This window comes from Pseudophryne corroboree, chromosome 9 (assembly GCF_028390025.1).
Source record: "Pseudophryne corroboree isolate aPseCor3 chromosome 9, aPseCor3.hap2, whole genome shotgun sequence".
Taxonomy (NCBI): Eukaryota; Metazoa; Chordata; class Amphibia; order Anura; family Myobatrachidae; genus Pseudophryne; species Pseudophryne corroboree.
In genome coordinates, this window is record NC_086452.1 from 279,663,974 (window position 1) to 279,682,639 (window position 18,666).

At 45.8% G+C, this 18,666-nt stretch overlaps 1 long non-coding RNA gene across 2 annotated transcripts in view; it reads right to left on the reverse strand.

The window, feature by feature from the left end:
- Positions 1-3,783: 3,783 nt before the first annotated feature.
- The window catches only part of LOC134956959 (uncharacterized), a 326,835-nt gene continuing 311,952 nt past the window's right edge, over positions 3,784-18,666 (reverse strand). The window contains exons 2-4 of one of the 2 annotated variants that reach the window (XR_010186335.1): positions 13,203-13,415; positions 12,319-12,440; positions 3,784-3,904 (exon numbers count right to left, since the gene is read on the reverse strand). This is a non-coding gene — a long non-coding RNA (uncharacterized LOC134956959). Of the gene's footprint in view, positions 3,905-11,770; positions 12,441-13,202; positions 13,416-18,666 lie in introns of those variants that run through there. The other variant, XR_010186334.1, reaches the window with a different exon arrangement.

Consider the following 18,666-nt stretch of genomic DNA (forward strand, 5'->3'; position numbering starts at 1 on the left):
AGGGGCATGTAGATCCTTATCCAGGACCCAAGACCTTTCCTCCGGACCATAGCCTTTCCAGTGAACCAAAAAATAAAGCCGGCCCCGGGACACTTTAGAATCTAAAACCTTCTCTACCAAGAACTCCTGTTGTCCCTGAACATCCACTGGAGATCTATCCTGGGAGGTCCTCCGAGGAAATCTCCTGGAAGAAACATATTGTTTCAACAGGGAACAGTGGAAGGTATTTCCAATTCTGAGAGATCTTGGCAAGCGTAGCCGAAAAGCAACTGGGTTGACCTTCTTAATGATAAGAAATGGTCCAATAAATTTGGGTCCCAATCTAGCCGAGGGTTGTCGAAGCTTGATGTTGCGAGTAGACAACCATACTTTATCTCCCACCTTAAAAGTGCAAGGACGTCGGAGCCTATCAGAAAACTTCTTTTCTCGGAAGGCCGCTTTTCTGAGGGCAAGGTGCACTTTTCTCCAAATTGCTCTGAGGTGGGAGGTTAAGGTCAACGAGGAAACTGGAGAATGATGGAAAAAAGAGTTGGCTCTAGGATGAAAACCAAAGACTGAAAAGAAAGGGGACTCCTTGGTGGAGGAATGACAAGAGTTATTATAAGCAAATTCGGCCAAAGGAAGAAACTCGGACCAATCATTCTGGAGTTTGGCCGAATACAAGTGTAAGTACTGTTTTAATGACTGGTTGACTCGTTCGATTTGCCCGTTAGACTGTGGATGGTAAGTGAACATGGTCAGCAGGTTGTACAGGTGCCGCGGAGGCTGCGCCAGCCTCGTTTTTTTAGGTGGCGTTTAAACTTAAACGCATTGTCTGATTATAGGGTCATACAGATGTTTCGGCTAAATAGAAACAACATTTTCCGTCTGTATGACCTTGTCAAACTGGGCCTAGACCCTGAGACAGCACGCTCTCGCTCTGTCTCAGGCCTGCACAAACTCCTGGCTGTGTTGCACTTTATGGCTACTGGGAGCTTCCAGGCTGTGACAGGCGACGTCATTGGTATCTCCCAGCCCACCTTTTCCAAATATTTGAATCAGGTGAGTTGAAATATACATACACGTCTATGTCTAAGTGTTGCTTCTGTTAGGTCTTAGAACACAGTATTGTATTGAATAAAGATCATGACACTCACCTTATATTTATTAATGTCCACTCAGGTTTTGGATGTCTTGGAACCCCATATAGATGCCTCTATCTGCTTCCCTACCCAGGAGTCGCAGTGGCATGCAGTCAGGGTAGCTTTCTATGAGCTTGCTGGCATGCCCAATGTGCTGGGTGCCATAGATTGCACACACATTGAGCTGAGACCACCTAGGGGCAGGCAATATATTTATACCAATAGACATCTGGGCCAATCCACTAATGTCCAGGTGGTTTGTGATGCAAATCTTAAAATTATGAGTGTGGTTGCAGGTTACCCTGGCAGCTGCCATGACTCCTTCATCCTCAGTCAGTCATCTCTCTTCGATAAATTTGAGGACGGACAAATGCCTGATGGCTGGCTGCTGGGTATGTTCCAAGTGTGTTGTGTGTATGTGTGTTAACTTCAAATTTCTATTTTTAAAAAAAAAACATAATACACATGTCCTAATGTTGGATATATCTGTATTTCAGGTGATGGTGGTTATGGCTGCTACTCTTGGCTACTTACTCCATTGTCCCAACCTGATTCTCCTGCTGAACACAGTTACAATCATGCACATAAGTCTACGCGGAACGTGATAGAAAGATGTTTTGGTGTGCTGAAATCTAGGTTTCGGTGTCTGGATAAATCTGCTGGGCTTTTGTTGTATAGTCCCTCAAAGGTGACTAGGATTGTGTTCTGCTGCTGTTTTCTTCATTATCTGTGTTTGAAACAACATCTGCCACATGATGATGAAGAAAACAGTCAGCAAGCAGAGGAGTTAGAAACATCTGGTGACAGTGTGAGTACAGATGTAGGGAGGCAGGTAAGGCAAAAAGTTATTCTGCGTTATTTTACCCGTAAGTATTATTTATTTTTAAATCACCTTGACTAACCACTTTTATTAAATGTATTGTAGGTGTGAATGTGTGTTTTGTTCGTTAGTGTTTGTTCTTTATACTGGTCTGTACATGTTTTTTAGACAAAAACAAAAAAACATTGTCACTCATTACCCCATTAAACCATACACACATAGCGTGTTTTAAAATGATTGCCACAGACATAGGAATTTTTGGGAATACAATAGCAAACTATTTATTGTGTTACACAAATTTCAAGCATTCCTCATTTTTTTTTTTTGTGTGTGCTTGGTGCAGAGGTTTGACCAGGGTCGCTGGCCCATGTTCTGCTTGAGCGTCGAACAGGGGAGGTAACTGGGGTTTGGCTTGGGGTAGTCGTTCCGGAGCTGGAGCTGACTTGTTGGGCTGCCATCACAGTAATGCTTTGGCTGAGGTTGTGAATACTGGCATTAAGTTGATTATTTGTGGCAGTGTGGCTGGCAATAATTCTAGACAAAGTTTCGTTCACTACTTGGTTGTGCTGGATTACTTGTATTAGGGCTTGTTGCTGCCGCTGTTGCTCATCGATTATTCTAGTTAAATTGGCAAGCATTTGAGTGTTGTCCGCCCTGATTTGCTCCATTGAAGTTGCGATTCTGCCTACCTGAACAATCAGTCTGCCCGAGTTCTGACTAATGCGAGGAAGATGATGGGGCAGACTGGCAAGGTGTTGTGTGTGTGTGTGTTCAGGTAGGCAGTGTTTTGGACCTGTTGTGTGGCTCAACTGTTCCAAAAGTCAGGGGACATTTGTTGCTGGGGTGGAGTTGGAATCAATTGGGGGCTTACGGATGCCTGTGGCATATCCTGCTGCTGGGTTGGCTGGGTAGGATCAACAGGCTGCAGGTGTAGGGTTATGGTAGGCTGTTGGTCAGGTTCCTGCTGGTCGTCCTCGACCATGATGGGTGGTTCTGTATGGGGTTGACAACAGCCACTATTTAGTTAAAATTATATTTCTTTGCTTGTCCTAAACATGGCTTACTTAATAATACTCATGAAAATGTTTCACATTTTTTGTGCACAAAATAACTAGGAATCTTTCCTTTAGAAACACATATGTGCCTTCACAGGCGTGCGCAGAGACTGACTGGCGGGTTCCGCTCCGAACTTCCCCCCCTCCACAGCATTATAGTGTTCTCTCACATCCCCTGTCCTGGATATAGACTGCTCACCTGGACGGCCCAGAGGAGCGGACCAGGTAAGCAGTCTATATCCAGGACAGGGGAGGTGTGTGAACACTATAATGCCGTGGAGGGGGGGGGGAGTCCTGTGCAAAACCCGCAATTCAGTTTCTGTGCACGCCTGTGTGTGCCTTCTAATTTACACCACACAATTTTTTAATAAATTTGTTTGTTCACAGACTCTAAGCCATAATGATATGGGAAACACAAAGATCTTTCAACATTTTACATTAATGCATTTAAAGATTGTGTATGCCCCTTCCTTTTGAGAAACACACACAAGGCAGTAAATGTGGTTTGTTACACACTCATTAATTGCTAAAGCCAGTCAGTGTTTTTAAAAATAATTAATAGTAAACTATATTTTATTTGTGAAATCTTCAAGAACCATGCAAATGTGTTAAGGTGGCCTATGTTTCTAAATGGTGATGTTGCCCCTGGTAAACATTTGTATTAAACATTAATTTTTTTTTTTTTTTTTACTCACCAGACAGCTGAGGTGATTGTGGCTCATCACTTTGTGGACTTGCCAAAATTGCCTGTGGTGGCTGGGGCAACACTGCGGAGATGCGCTGCCGGGGTGGTGATGATGGAGCCGCAGACTCTGACTCCACACGACGTGTCTTGCTTGGCCTCCTTGGCAAACTCACAGAGCCCTGTGATGGGCGCCTTAGAGGAGGGCGGCTGGCAGAAGAAGAACCTATGTGAAAAGAGAAACATTAATATTTTGCACTTCTATGATGGGACTTGTAGTTTGGAAACACCTTTAGAGCTACAGGTTGCACAGGCCTGCATGACATCACCAACACAATGTTACAAATTTAAAAATGACAAGAACAATTAGCAGCATTAAAATTGAAAAAAAAAAAAAAAAGTTTGAAATATTTAAAACAAACTCACCATCCTGCCTTGGCTGGTCCGAATCCCGAACATGAGTCGCACCAACCACTTCGGAAAGGAATAAGGGACCGCACAGGCTCCTCCCAATCCCGATAACTAGCACAGAAGGGGTGTCCACCCCCGGTTTGGCGGGCTGATTTGGCCTCCTTGGCCATCTTGGCCTTGACATGGCGCTTGATGTCATAAAAGCGCTTGCGACACGTGTCCTCAGTCCGCCTCACCACACCCTCACTATTAACTGCCGCTATCACTTTTCCCCACAGGACAGACTTCCTACGTGAGGACACCTTGGCAGCATCCTGCCCAAACAATTGCCGATGATGCCTCATCAGCTCCCGCACCAAAGCCATGTTTTCAGCATAGCTGAATTTCACATTGCGCCCAGTCTTGGTAGTGGTGCGTGGCTGCGGAGCCACAACACCATCACTATCACTGGAGAACGCAGCAACAGGCACCCCCTCCTCCTCCTCACTAACCTCCTCCCTCTCACTAACCCCCTCCACCTCACTCACCTCCTCCCTCTCACTCACCTCCTCCACCTCACTCACCTCCTCCCTCTCACTCACCTCCTCCCTTTCACTAACCTCCTCCACCACACTGACCTCTGACTGAGACATAATCCCCACAAACTACAAAAAACACAGAGAAAAAAAACAGAAAACACACTCCTCCACTACCACTACACACTACACACCCAACACACACACACACACACACACACACACACACACACACACACACACACACACACTCACAAACAATGACAATAGACTGGGGGAAAAAACAAGGACAAAAAAGTAGACAAACTTTGAAAAAACTACACAACAAGTATGACAATACTACTTACACACACACAGTACAGCACTCAACAATCGCAAAACTCCGCTCCAAATCCACCAAAAACTCCACCAAACTCACCAACTCCTAATACACCTTCCTCTCTCCTCTCCACTAGCTAAACCCACGAGGTGCGGTCGGTTTGGGGCGTTTTTATAGTAATGTGCACAGACACTCCTCCATCACGAATCAAACCAATCATGGACGAGTGCCAAAAACGAAACTTAGAAAAAAAAACGCGGACGTGAACGGACAAACACTGCCGTAACCGACATGTGACGCAGTCGTAAAAAAACCCTAAGAACACGGCCGACAAACCACAAAATCGGCCGCATTATAACGAAAAAAACACGAATGACATCGACATCGGACAACACTAAAAATACAAATACGACAGCTTAGTAAATGAGGCGTAACAAATTCAAAAAGTTGCAGAAATACACTGTCGATGTCATTCGTGATGAATCTCACTCAAAATCGGTACTAATACGAATGTTAGTAAATATACCCTAGTGCCTCTCAAAAATTCAGGAACAAAAAGACGACCAGCAGGAGTAAGTCTAGGAGCTTGGTGTTGAAGCTAGTTTAACTGAGTAAATAAATCCTGTGTGAGGCCTGCCCGGATGACTGAGGATGGAACTATGGGGGTAGTAACAGGATTGCTATTGTGAACCGGAAGAAAGCAACGTGACAGGGCATCAGCTTTCGTATTCTTGGAACCAGGCCTGAAGGTGATTATAAACCTGAAACGAGTAAAAAACAATGCCCAACGTGCCTGCCGAGCATTAAGCCGTTTAGCTGACTCAATATATTGCAGGTTCTTATGGTCAGTAAAAACAGTAATAGTATGCCTAGCTCCCTCCAGCCAATGCCTCCATTCCTCGAAAGCCCATTTTACTGCCAGTAATTCCCGATTACCAACGTCATAGTTGGATTCAGCGGAGGAGAATTTCCTGGACATAAAGGCACAAGGATGTAACTCCTGAGACTCCGGATCTTCCTGAGAAAGGATAGCCCCCACTCCAACCTCTGAGGCATCAACCTCCACAATAAAGGGAAGCTCCGGATTAGGATGTCTGAGGACAGGAGCCGAGACAAAGGCCTGCTTCAAGGCCCGGAAGGCTAACTCAGCTTCATGTGACCAATTGGAGGGATCTGCTCCTTTTTTAGTCAAAGCTACTATGGGAGCGACCAGGTCAGAAAAAGTATGAATGAACCGTCTATAATAATTAGCAAACCCTAAAAAGCGCTGAATTGCTTTTAAATTAGTGGGTTGCGCCCAATTAAGGATGGCCTGGAGTTTTTTTGGTTCCATGAAAAATCCCTGGGGGGAAATAATGTACCCCAAGAAAGACACCTCTGTGATGTGAAAATCACACTTCTCAAGCTTGGCATATAAATGATTCTCTCGTAATTTTTGAAGAACCAGACGCACCTGGGTAACATGTTGATCCATAGACTCAGAGTATATCAGAATGTCGTCTAAATAAACGACCACGAACTTCCCAAGGAAGTCACGGAGAACATCGTTAATGAGGTCTTGAAAAACCGCCGGAGCAATAGACAGGCCGAACGGCATCACCAGGTATTCATAGTGACCCGACTGAGTGCTGAAAGCCGTCTTCCACTCATCCCCAGATTTTATTCGGATGAGGTTGTAAGCTCCCCTAAGATCAATTTTAGAAAAGATCACGGCGGAGCGTAACTGATCAAAAAGCACTGAAATTAATGGCAAAGGATAGGTGTTTTTCACAGAGATCTTATTCAGAGCCCTAAAATCAATGCATGGTCTAAGCGACCCATCTTTTTTCTCAACAAAGAAAAATCCTGCACTCAACGGAGATTTTAAAGGCCTAATAAAACCTTTTTTCAGGCTTTCCTGAATATAATTATTCATGGCCGTGGTTTCTGGCCCGGACAGGGCATATAATCTCCCTTTAGGCAAAGTGGCACCTGGTACTAACTCAATTGCACAGTCGTAGGACCGATGGGGAGGCAGAATGTCCGCATTGCCTTTGGAGAACACATCGGAAAAATCCTGATATTCCACAGGAATAAGTTCTGGGACGACTGCTGCAACCCGGACTGGATAAGAAATACATTCCTTAACACAAAAAGGATCCCATTGGGAAATCTCCCCGGACCGCCAATCAATGGTGGGATTATGAAAGGCAAGCCAAGGGTGACCCAAAACTACAGGAACTGCCGGACAATGTGTAAGGTAGAATTCTATATCTTCAGAATGTAAGGCTCCTACTGTAAGTAATACTGGAGGTGTGCGGTGAGTAATTATCCCATTGGAAAGTGGACCCCCATCTAACCCGTGCATGGTGATACGTTTATCCAACGGTATCTGTGGAATGCCTAAGGCCTTAGCCCAAGTTAAATCCATAAAATTTCCTGCAGCTCCACTGTCGACAAAGGCCGACACCAATGAACTGAGGCTGCCAAAGGAAATCTTAACAGGAACTAAGAGAGAGTCATTTGAGGAGATAAGCTGCAGACCTAAGTGAACCCCCTCACAATTCACTTGGTCAGAGCGTTTCCCGACTTGTTCGGGCAGTTGCGAGCAATATGTCCCTTACCACCACAGTACAAACAGAGACCAGAACTTAATCTTCTGGTTTTTTCCTCTGGGGACAGCCGGGAGAGACCCATTTGCATGGGCATCTCGACGTCCTCTGGAAAGGTATAAACACAAGGACTAGGCCTAAAAGTTGTTCCTCTTTCAGCCCTCCGCTCTCGGAGACGACGATCTATTTTAATAGCAAGCTCCATGAGTTTATCGAGAGTCTCAGGAGCAGGGTACTGAAGGAGACTGTCTTTAATAAGTTCAGATAAACCGAGGCGAAACTGACTGCGCAGGGCCGGGTCATTCCAGCCACAGTCGTTCGACCAACGGCGAAATTCGGTACAATACACCTCTGCTGGATTTTTACCTTGTTTAAGAGCACGCAGGTGACTCTCAGCTGACGCCTCTCTATCTGGGTCATCATACAACAAACCTAATGATCTAAAAAAGGCGTCTACTGATAACAAAGCAGAATCTTCAGCTTTTAACCCAAACGCCCAGGTCTGTGGATCCCCCTGGAGTAATGACATAATAATCCCAACCCGCTGAGATTCAGTACCAGAGGAACTAGGCCTTAAACGAAAATATAGCTTACAAGCTTCTTTAAAATTAAAAAAAATATTTTCGGTTACCCGAAAAACGATCGGGTAAATGCATCTTTGGTTCTGGGACCACCATCGGGGAGGCTCGCAAAAGATCTTCCTGCGATCTCATCCGAAGAGTAAGGTCCTGAACCATCTGAGTTAGTTCTTGAATTTGGTTAACCAAAAGCTGACCGGGATTTGGTCCTAACCCTGCCGGATTCATGAAGCCGGTTTTTACTCTCACCAAAACAGAATGGGGAAAAATTTAAACCCCTCCCCTTTTTTTTTTTTAAAGTTTTGGGCCGGTGATAATGTTATGATTCTAATACTCAGGTCTGGGGTGATCTTATATGAAGGGACCTGCATACCAGAACGTAATGCTGGGAATGGGGAAAGGAATGGGAATAGCCCCTGGCACCCTATCTCCGTTGTCTCGCCCGTGCTGTCAGTACACTCTTGCGAGACTATGGTTTCTTGGGCCCATGGCAGCCGCGTTTGAAGGGCGGATTACGTCTGCCCAACTCCGATGCCCCCTCAGGTCTTAATGAGAGACAAAGAGTGAACCGAGACAGGGTGATAACAAGGGGCCCTCTAACTAAACAACAAGGCCAGGGGCTACTAACAAACCTAAAACTAAAGTATGCGTGGGTTACCGCCAGGGAAAAGAACAACCAAAATACTCCACTTGTCCACTCTCCTACACGGCACCGCCGAGTACCGGAGAGGACTGTGGAAGCGAATACCTCCGCAAATGCTCCAAAACCAGAAAACAATATGAAGCGGCCTAGGCCGCAGCACGCGGCAGAGCCGCCACTCACGAAACCAAACGAGTTTCTCTATAGAATGTCACAGGTAACTGAGGACCAGGAGAACTCCTTGGGATGAGATGACAAACACCAAGACTCAGGAACTCAGAGGACTGGAACGACCGGGCACAGCAGACCAGGAACAGACGTTCACCAAACATGAGCAGCATGCAGGAAACTATCACCAGCGTCTGTGTGAGTTCCTGAGAAGGCATTTAGCAGGGAATCCTCCAATCAGAGTACAGAACCTGATTACAATAAATGTTGTGCAGCTGCCTTGCTGCACGACCAGAGAAACATGTGTGCACACTTAATTAATTAACCCAGCAACGGGGAACGCGGTCCGCCTGTGGCGTCCCCGTTGCTAAGGTCCCGGCGGCTCGGCGCGCCCGGCGTCCTAGTGTTGCTAGGGACCCGGCGGCTCAGCGCGCACGGCGTCCTAGCGTTGCCAGGGACCCGGCGGCTCAGCACGCACGGCATCCCTAGTTGCTAGGCGCCGGGCAACGCGACGCCTAACAGTACCCCCCCCCCTTGAGGAGGGGTCAACGAACCCCTAAAGCCAGGTTTCTGAGGAAATTCCTGAAAAAATAATCTCTTGAGTTTAGGGGCATGTAGATCCTTATCCAGGACCCAAGACCTTTCCTCCGGACCATAGCCTTTCCAGTGAACCAAAAAATAAAGCCGGCCCCGGGACACTTTAGAATCTAAAACCTTCTCTACCAAGAACTCCTGTTGTCCCTGAACATCCACTGGAGATCTATCCTGGGAGGTCCTCTGAGGAAATCTCCTGGAAGAAACATATTGTTTCAACAGGGAACAGTGGAAGGTATTTCCAATTCTGAGAGATCTTGGCAAGCGTAGCCGAAAAGCAACTGGGTTGACCTTCTTAATGATAAGAAATGGTCCAATAAATTTGGGTCCCAATCTAGCCGAGGGTTGTCGAAGCTTGATGTTGCGAGTAGACAACCATACTTTATCTCCCACCTTAAAAATGCAAGGACGTCGGAGCCTATCAGAAAACTTCTTTTCTCGGAAGGCCGCTTTTCTGAGGGCAAGGTGCACTTTTCTCCAAATTGCTCTGAGGTGGGAGGTTAAGGTCAACGAGGAAACTGGAGAATGATGGAAAAAAGAGTTGGCTCTAGGATGAAAACCAAAGACTGAAAAGAAAGGGGACTCCTTGGTGGAGGAATGACAAGAGTTATTATAAGCAAATTCGGCCAAAGGAAGAAACTCGGACCAATCATTCTGGAGTTTGGCCGAATACAAGTGCAAGTACTGTTTTAATGACTGGTTGACTCGTTCGATTTGCCCGTTAGACTGTGGATGGTAAGTGAACATGGTCAGCAGGTTGTACAGGTGCCGCGGAGGCTGCGCCAGCCTCGTTTTTTTAGGGGGCGTTTAAACTTAAACGCATTGTCTGATGATAGGGTCATACAGATGTTTCTGCTAAATAGAAACAACATTTTCCGTCTGTATGACCTTGTCAAACTGGGCCTAGACCCTGAGACAGCACGCTCTCGCTCTGTCTCAGGCCTGCACAAACTCCTGGCTGTGTTGCACTTTATGGCTACTGGGAGCTTCCAGGCTGTGACAGGCGACGTCATTGGTATCTCCCAGCCCACCTTTTCCAAATATTTGAATCAGGTGAGTTGAAATATACATACACGTCTATGTCTAAGTGTTGCTTCTGTTAGGTCTTAGAACACAGTATTGTATTGAATAAAGATTATGACACTCACCTTATATTTATTAATGTCCACTCAGGTTTTGGATGTCTTGGAACCCCATATAGATGCCTCTATCTGCTTCCCTACCCAGGAGTCGCAGTGGCATGCAGTCAGGGTAGCTTTCTATGAGCTTGCTGGCATGCCCAATGTGCTGGGTGCCATAGATTGCACACACATTGAGCTGAGACCACCTAGGGGCAGGCAATATATTTATACCAATAGACATCTGGGCCAATCCACTAATGTCCAGGTGGTTTGTGATGCAAATCTTAAAATTATGAGTGTGGTTGCAGGTTACCCTGGCAGCTGCCATGACTCCTTCATCCTCAGTCAGTCATCTCTCTTCGATAAATTTGAGGACGGACAAATGCCTGATGGCTGGCTGCTGGGTATGTTCCAAGTGTGTTGTGTGTATGTGTGTTAACTTCAAATTTCTATTTTTAAAAAAAAAAAACATAATACACATGTCCTAATGTTGGATATATCTGTATTTCAGGTGATGGTGGTTATGGCTGCTACTCTTGGCTACTTACTCCATTGTCCCAACCTGATTCTCCTGCTGAACACAGTTACAATCATGCACATAAGTCTACGCGGAACGTGATAGAAAGATGTTTTGGTGTGCTGAAATCTAGGTTTCGGTGTCTGGATAAATCTGCTGGGCTTTTGTTGTATAGTCCCTCAAAGGTGACTAGGATTGTGTTCTGCTGCTGTTTTCTTCATTATCTGTGTTTGAAACAACATCTGCCACATGATGATGAAGAAAACAGTCAGCAAGCAGAGGAGTTAGAAACATCTGGTGACAGTGTGAGTACAGATGTAGGGAGGCAGGTAAGGCAAAAAGTTATTCTGCGTTATTTTACCCGTAAGTATTATTTATTTTTAAATCACCTTGACTAACCACTTATATTAAATGTATTGTAGGTGTGAATGTGTGTTTTGTTCGTTAGTGTTTGTTCTTTATACTGGTCTGTACATGTTTTTTAGACAAAAACAAAAAAACATTGTCACTCATTACCCCATTAAACCATACACACATAGCGTGTTTTAAAATGATTGCCACAGACATAGGAATTTTTGGGAATACAATAGCAAACTATTTATTGTGTTACACAAATTTCAAGCATTCCTCTTTTTTTTTTTTTGTGTGTGCTTGGTGCAGAGGTTTGACCAGGGTCGCTGGCCCATGTTCTGCTTGAGCGTCGAACAGGGGAGGTAACTGGGGTTTGGCTTGGGGTAGTCGTTCCGGAGCTGGAGCTGACTTGTTGGGCTGCCATCACAGTAATGCTTTGGCTGAGGTTGTGAATACTGGCATTAAGTTGATTATTTGTGGCAGTGTGGCTGGCAATAATTCTAGACAAAGTTTCGTTCACTACTTGGTTGTGCTGGATTACTTGTATTAGGGCTTGTTGCTGCCGCTGTTGCTCATCGATTATTCTAGTTAAATTGGCAAGCATTTGAGTGTTGTCCGCCCTGATTTGCTCCATTGAAGTTGCGATTCTGCCTACCTGAACAATCAGTCTGCCCGAGTTCTGACTAATGCGAGGAAGATGATGGGGCAGACTGGCAAGGTGTTGTGTGTGTGTGTTCAGGTAGGCAGTGTTTTGGACCTGTTGTGTGGCTCAACTGTTTCAAAAGTCAGGGGACATTTGTTGCTGGGGTGGAGTTGGAATCAATTGGGGGCTTACGGATGCTAGTGGCATATCCTGCTGCTGGGTTGGCTGGGTAGGATCAACAGGCTGCAGGTGTAGGGTTATGGTAGGCTGTTGGTCAGGTTCCTGCTGGTCGTCCTCGACCATGATGGGTGGTTCTGTATGGGGTTGACAACAGCCACTATTTAGTTAAAATTATATTTCTTTGCTTGTCCTAAACATGGCTTACTTAATAATACTCATGAAAATGTTTCACATTTTTTGTGCACAAAATAACTAGGAATCTTTCCTTTAGAAACACATATGTGCCTTCACAGGCGTGCGCAGAGACTGACTGGCGGGTTCCGCTCCGAACTTCCCCCCCTCCACAGCATTATAGTGTTCTCTCACATCCCCTGTCCTGGATATAGACTGCTCACCTGGACGGCCCAGAGGAGCGGACCAGGTAAGCAGTCTATATCCAGGACAGGGGAGGTGTGTGAACACTATAATGCCGTGGAGGGGGGGGGGGGGGGAAGTCCTGTGCGAAACCCGCAATTCAGTTTCTGTGCACGCCTGTGTGTGCCTTCTAATTTACACCACACAATTTTTCAATAAATTTGTTTGTTCACAGACTCTAAGCCATAATGATATGGGAAACACGAAGATCTTTCAACATTTTACATTAATGCATTTAAAGATTGTGTATGCCCCTTCCTTTTGAGAAACACACACAAGGCAGTAAATGTGGTTTGTTACACACTCATTAATTGCTAAAGCCAGTCAGTGTTTTTAAAAATAATTAATAGTAAACTATATTTTATTTGTGAAATCTTCAAGAACCATGCAAATGTGTTAAGGTGGCCTATGTTTCTAAATGGTGATGTTGCCCCTGGTAAACATTTGTATTAAACATTAATTTTTTTTTTTTTTTTACTCACCAGACAGCTGAGGTGATTGTGGCTCATCACTTTGTGGACTTGCCAAAATTGCCTGTGGTGGCTGGGGCAACACTGCGGAGATGCGCCGCCGGGGTGGTGATGATGGAGCCGCAGACTCTGACTCCACACGACGTGTCTTGCTTGGCCTCCTTGGCAAACTCACAGAGCCCTGTGATGGGCGCCTTAGAGGAGGGCGGCTGGCAGAAGAAGAACCTATGTGAAAAGAGAAACATTAATATTTTGCACTTCTATGATGGGACTTGTAGTTTGGAAACACCTTTAGAGCTACAGGTTGCACAGGCCTGCATGACATCACCAACACAATGTTACAAATTTAAAAATGACAAGAACAATTTGCAGCATTAAAATTGAAAAAAAAAAAAAAAAGTTTGAAATATTTAAAACAAACTCACCATCCTGCCTTGGCTGGTCCGAATCCCGAACATGAGTCGCACCAACCTCTTCGGAAGGAATAAGGGACCGCACAGGCTCCTCCCAATCCCAATAACTAGCACAGAAGGGGTGTCCACCCCCGGTTTGGCGGGCTGATTTGGCCTCCTTGGCCTTGACATGGCGCTTGATGTCATAAAAGCGCTTGCGACACGTGTCCTCAGTCCGCCTCACCACACCCTCACTATTAACTGCCGCTATCACTTTTCCCCACAGGACAGACTTCCTACGTGAGGACACCTTGGCAGCATCCTGCCCAAACAATTGCCGATGATGCCTCATCAGCTCCCGCACCAAAGCCATGTTTTCAGCATAGCTGAATTTCACATTGCGCCCAGTCTTGGTAGTGGTGCGTGGCTGCGGAGCCACAACACCATCACTATCACTGGAGAACGCAGCAACAGGCACCCCCTCCTCCTCCTCACTAACCTCCTCCCTCTCACTAACCCCCTCCACCTCACTCACCTCCTCCACCTCACTCACCTCCTCCACCTCACTCACCTCCTCCCTCTCACTCACCTCCTCCCTCTCACTCACCTCCTCCCTCTCACTCACCTCCTCCCTCTCACTAACCTCCTCCACCACACTGACCTCTGACTGAGACATAATCCCCACAAACTACAAAAAACACAGAGAAAAAAAAACAGAAAACACACTCCTCCACTACCACTACACACTACACACCCAACACACACACACACACACACACACACACACACAAACAATGACAATAGACTGGGGAAAAAAACAAGGACAAAAAAGTAGACAAACTTTGAAAAAACTACACAACAAGTATGACAATACTACTTACACACACAGTACAGCACTCAACAATCGCAAAACTCCGCTCCAAATCCACCAAAAACTCCACCAAACTCACCAACTCCTAATACACCTTCCTCTCTCCTCTCCACTAGCTAAACCCACGAGGTGCGGTCGGTTTGGGGCGTTTTTATAGTAATGTGCACAGACACTCCTCCATCACGAATCAAACCAATCACGGACGAGTGCCAAAAACGAAACTTAGAAAAAAAAACGCGGACGTGAACGGACAAACACTGCCGTAACCGACATGTGACGCAGTCGTAAAAAAACCCAAAGAACACGGCCGACAAACCACAACATCGGCCGCATTATAACGAAAAAAACACGAATGACATCGACATCGGACAACACTAGAAATACAAATACGACAGCTTAGTAAATGAGGCGTAACAAATTCAAAAAGTTGCAGAAATACACTGTCGATGTCATTCGTGATGAATCTCACTCAAAATCGGTACTAATACGAATGTTAGTAAATATACCCTAGTGCCTCTCAAAAATTCAGGAACAAAAAGACGACCAGCAGGAGTAAGTCTAGGAGCTTGGTGTTGAAGCTAGTTTAACTGAGTAAATAAATCCTGTGTGAGGCCTGCCCGGATGACTGAGGATGGAACTATGGGGGTAGTAACAGGATTGCTATTGTGAACCGGAAGAAAGCAACGTGACAGGGCATCAGCTTTCGTATTCTTGGAACCAGGCCTGAAGGTGATTATAAACCTGAAACGAGTAAAAAACAATGCCCAACGTGCCTGCCGAGCATTAAGCCGTTTAGCTGACTCAATATATTGCAGGTTCTTATGGTCAGTAAAAACAGTAATAGTATGCCTAGCTCCCTCCAGCCAATGCCTCCATTCCTCGAAAGCCCATTTTACTGCCAGTAATTCCCGATTACCAACGTCATAGTTGGATTCAGCGGAGGAGAATTTCCTGGACATAAAGGCACAAGGATGTAACTCCTGAGACTCCGGATCTTCCTGAGAAAGGATAGCCCCCACTCCAACCTCTGAGGCATCAACCTCCACAATAAAGGGAAGCTCCGGATTAGGATGTCTGAGGACAGGAGCCGAGACAAAGGCCTGCTTCAAGGCCCGGAAGGCTAACTCAGCTTCATGTGACCAATTGGAGGGATCCGCTCCTTTTTTATTCAAAGCTACTATGGGAGCGACCAGGTCAGAAAAAGTATGAATGAACCGTCTATAATAATTAGCAAACCCTAAAAAGCGCTGAATTGCTTTTAAATTAGTGGGTTGCGCCCAATTAAGGATGGCCTGGAGTTTTTTTGGTTCCATGAAAAATCCCTGGGGGGAAATAATGTACCCCAAGAAAGACACCTCTGTGATGTGAAAATCACACTTCTCAAGCTTGGCATATAAATGATTCTCTCGTAATTTTTGAAGAACCAGACGCACCTGGGTAACATGTTGATCCATAGACTCAGAGTATATCAGAATGTCGTCTAAATAAACGACCACGAACTTCCCAAGGAAGTCACGGAGAACATCGTTAATGAGGTCTTGAAAAACCGCCGGAGCAATAGACAGGCCGAACGGCATCACCAGGTATTCATAGTGACCCGACTGAGTGCTGAAAGCCGTCTTCCACTCATCCCCAGATTTTATTCGGATGAGGTTGTAAGCTCCCCTAAGATCAATTTTAGAAAAGATCACGGCGGAGCGTAACTGATCAAAAAGCACTGAAATTAATGGCAAAGGATAGGTGTTTTTCACAGAGATCTTATTCAGAGCCCTAAAATCAATGCATGGTCTAAGCGACCCATCTTTTTTCTCAACAAAGAAAAATCCTGCACTCAACGGAGATTTTGAAGGCCTAATAAAACCTTTTTTCAGGCTTTCCTGAATATAATTATTCATGGCCGTGGTTTCTGGCCCGGACAGGGCATATAATCTCCCCTTAGGCAAAGTGGCACCTGGTACTAACTCAATTGCACAGTCGTAGGACCGATGGGGAGGCAGAATGTCCGCATTGCCTTTGGAGAACACATCGGAAAAATCCTGATATTCCACAGGAATAAGTTCTGGGACGACTGCTGCAACCCGGACTGGATAAGAAATACATTCCTTAACACAAAAAGGATCCCATTGGGAAATCTCCCCGGACCGCCAATCAATGGTGGGATTATGAAAGGCATGCCAAGGGTGACCCAAAACTACAGGAACTGCCGGACAATGTGTAAGGTAGAATTCTATATCTTCAGAATGTAAGGCTCCTACTGTAAGTAATACTGGAGGTGTGCGGTGAGTAATTATCCCATTGGAAAGTGGACCCCCATCTAACCCGTGCATGGTGATACGTTTATCCAACGGTATCTGTGGAATGCCTAAGGCCTTAGCCCAAGTTAAATCCATAAAATTTCCTGCAGCTCCACTGTCGACAAAGGCCGACACCAATGAACTGAGGCTGCCAAAGGAAATCTTAACAGGAACTAAGAGAGAGTCATTTGAGGAGATAAGCTGCAGACCTAAGTGAACCCCCTCACAATTCACTTGGTCAGAGCGTTTCCCGACTTGTTCGGGCAGTTGCGAGCAATATGTCCCTTACCACCACAGTACAAACAGAGACCAGAACTTAATCTTCTGGTTTTTTCCTCTGGGGACAGCCGGGAGAGACCCATTTGCATGGGCATCTCGACGTCCTCTGGAAAGGTATAAACACAAGGACTAGGCCTAAAAGTTGTTCCTCTTTCAGCCCTCCGCTCTCGGAGACGACGATCTATTTTAATAGCAAGCTCCATGAGTTTATCGAGAGTCTCAGGAGCAGGGTACTGAAGGAGACTGTCTTTAATAAGTTCAGATAAACCGAGGTGAAACTGACTGCGCAGGGCCGGGTCATTCCAGCCACAGTCGTTCGACCAACGGCGAAATTCGGTACAATACACCTCTGCTGGATTTTTACCTTGTTTAAGAGCACGCAGGTGACTCTCAGCTGACGCCTCTCTATCTGGGTCATCATACAACAAACCTAATGATCTAAAAAAGGCGTCTACTGATAACAAAGCAGAATCTTCAGCTTTTAACCCAAACGCCCAGGTCTGTGGATCCCCCTGGAGTAATGACATAATAATCCCAACCCGCTGAGATTCAGTACCAGAGGAACTAGGCCTTAAACGAAAATATAGCTTACAAGCTTCTTTAAAATTAAAAAAAATATTTTCGCTTACCCGAAAAACGATCGGGTAAATGCATCTTTGGTTCTGGGACCACCATCGGGGAGGCTCGCAAAAGATCTTCCTGCGATCTCATCCGAAGAGTAAGGTCCTGAACCATCTGAGTTAGTTCTTGAATTTGGTTAACCAAAAGCTGACCGGGATTTGGTCCTAACCCTGCCGGATTCATGAAGCCGGTTTTTACTCTCACCAAAACAGAATGGGAAAAATTTAAACCCCTCCCCTTTTTTTTTTTTAAGTTTTGGGCCGGTGATAATGTTATGATTCTAATACTCAGGTCTGGGGTGATCTCATATGAAGGGACCTGCATACCAGAACGTAATGCTGGGAATGGGGAAAGGAATGGGAATAGCCCCTGGCACCCTATCTCCGTTGTCTCGCCCGTGCTGTCAGTACACTCTTGCGAGACTATGGTTTCTTGGGCCCATGGCAGCCGCGTTTGAAGGGCGGATTACGTCTGCCCAACTCCGATGCCCCCTCAGGTCTTAATGAGAGACAAAGAGTGAACCGAGACAGGGTGATAACAAGGGGCCCTCTAACTAAACAACAAGGCCAGGGGCTACTAACAAACCTAAAACTAAAGTATGCGTGGGTTACCGCCAGGGAAAAGAACAACCAAAATACTCCACTTGTCCACTCTCCTACACGGCACCGCCGAGTACCGGAGAGGACTGTGGAAGCGAATACCTCCGCAAATGCTCCAAAACCAGAAAACAATATGAAGCGGCCTAGGCCGCAGCACGCGGCAGAGCCGCCACTCACGAAACCAAACGAGTTTCTCTATAGAATGTCACAGGTAACTGAGGACCAGGAGAACTCCTTGGGATGAGATGACAAACACCAAGACTCAGGAACTCAGAGGACTGGAACGACCGGGCACAGCAGACCAGGAACAGACGTTCACCAAACATGAGCAGCATGCAGGAAACTATCACCAGCGTCTGTGTGAGTTCCTGAGAAGGCATTTAGCAGGGAATCCTCCAATCAGAGTACAGAACCTGATTA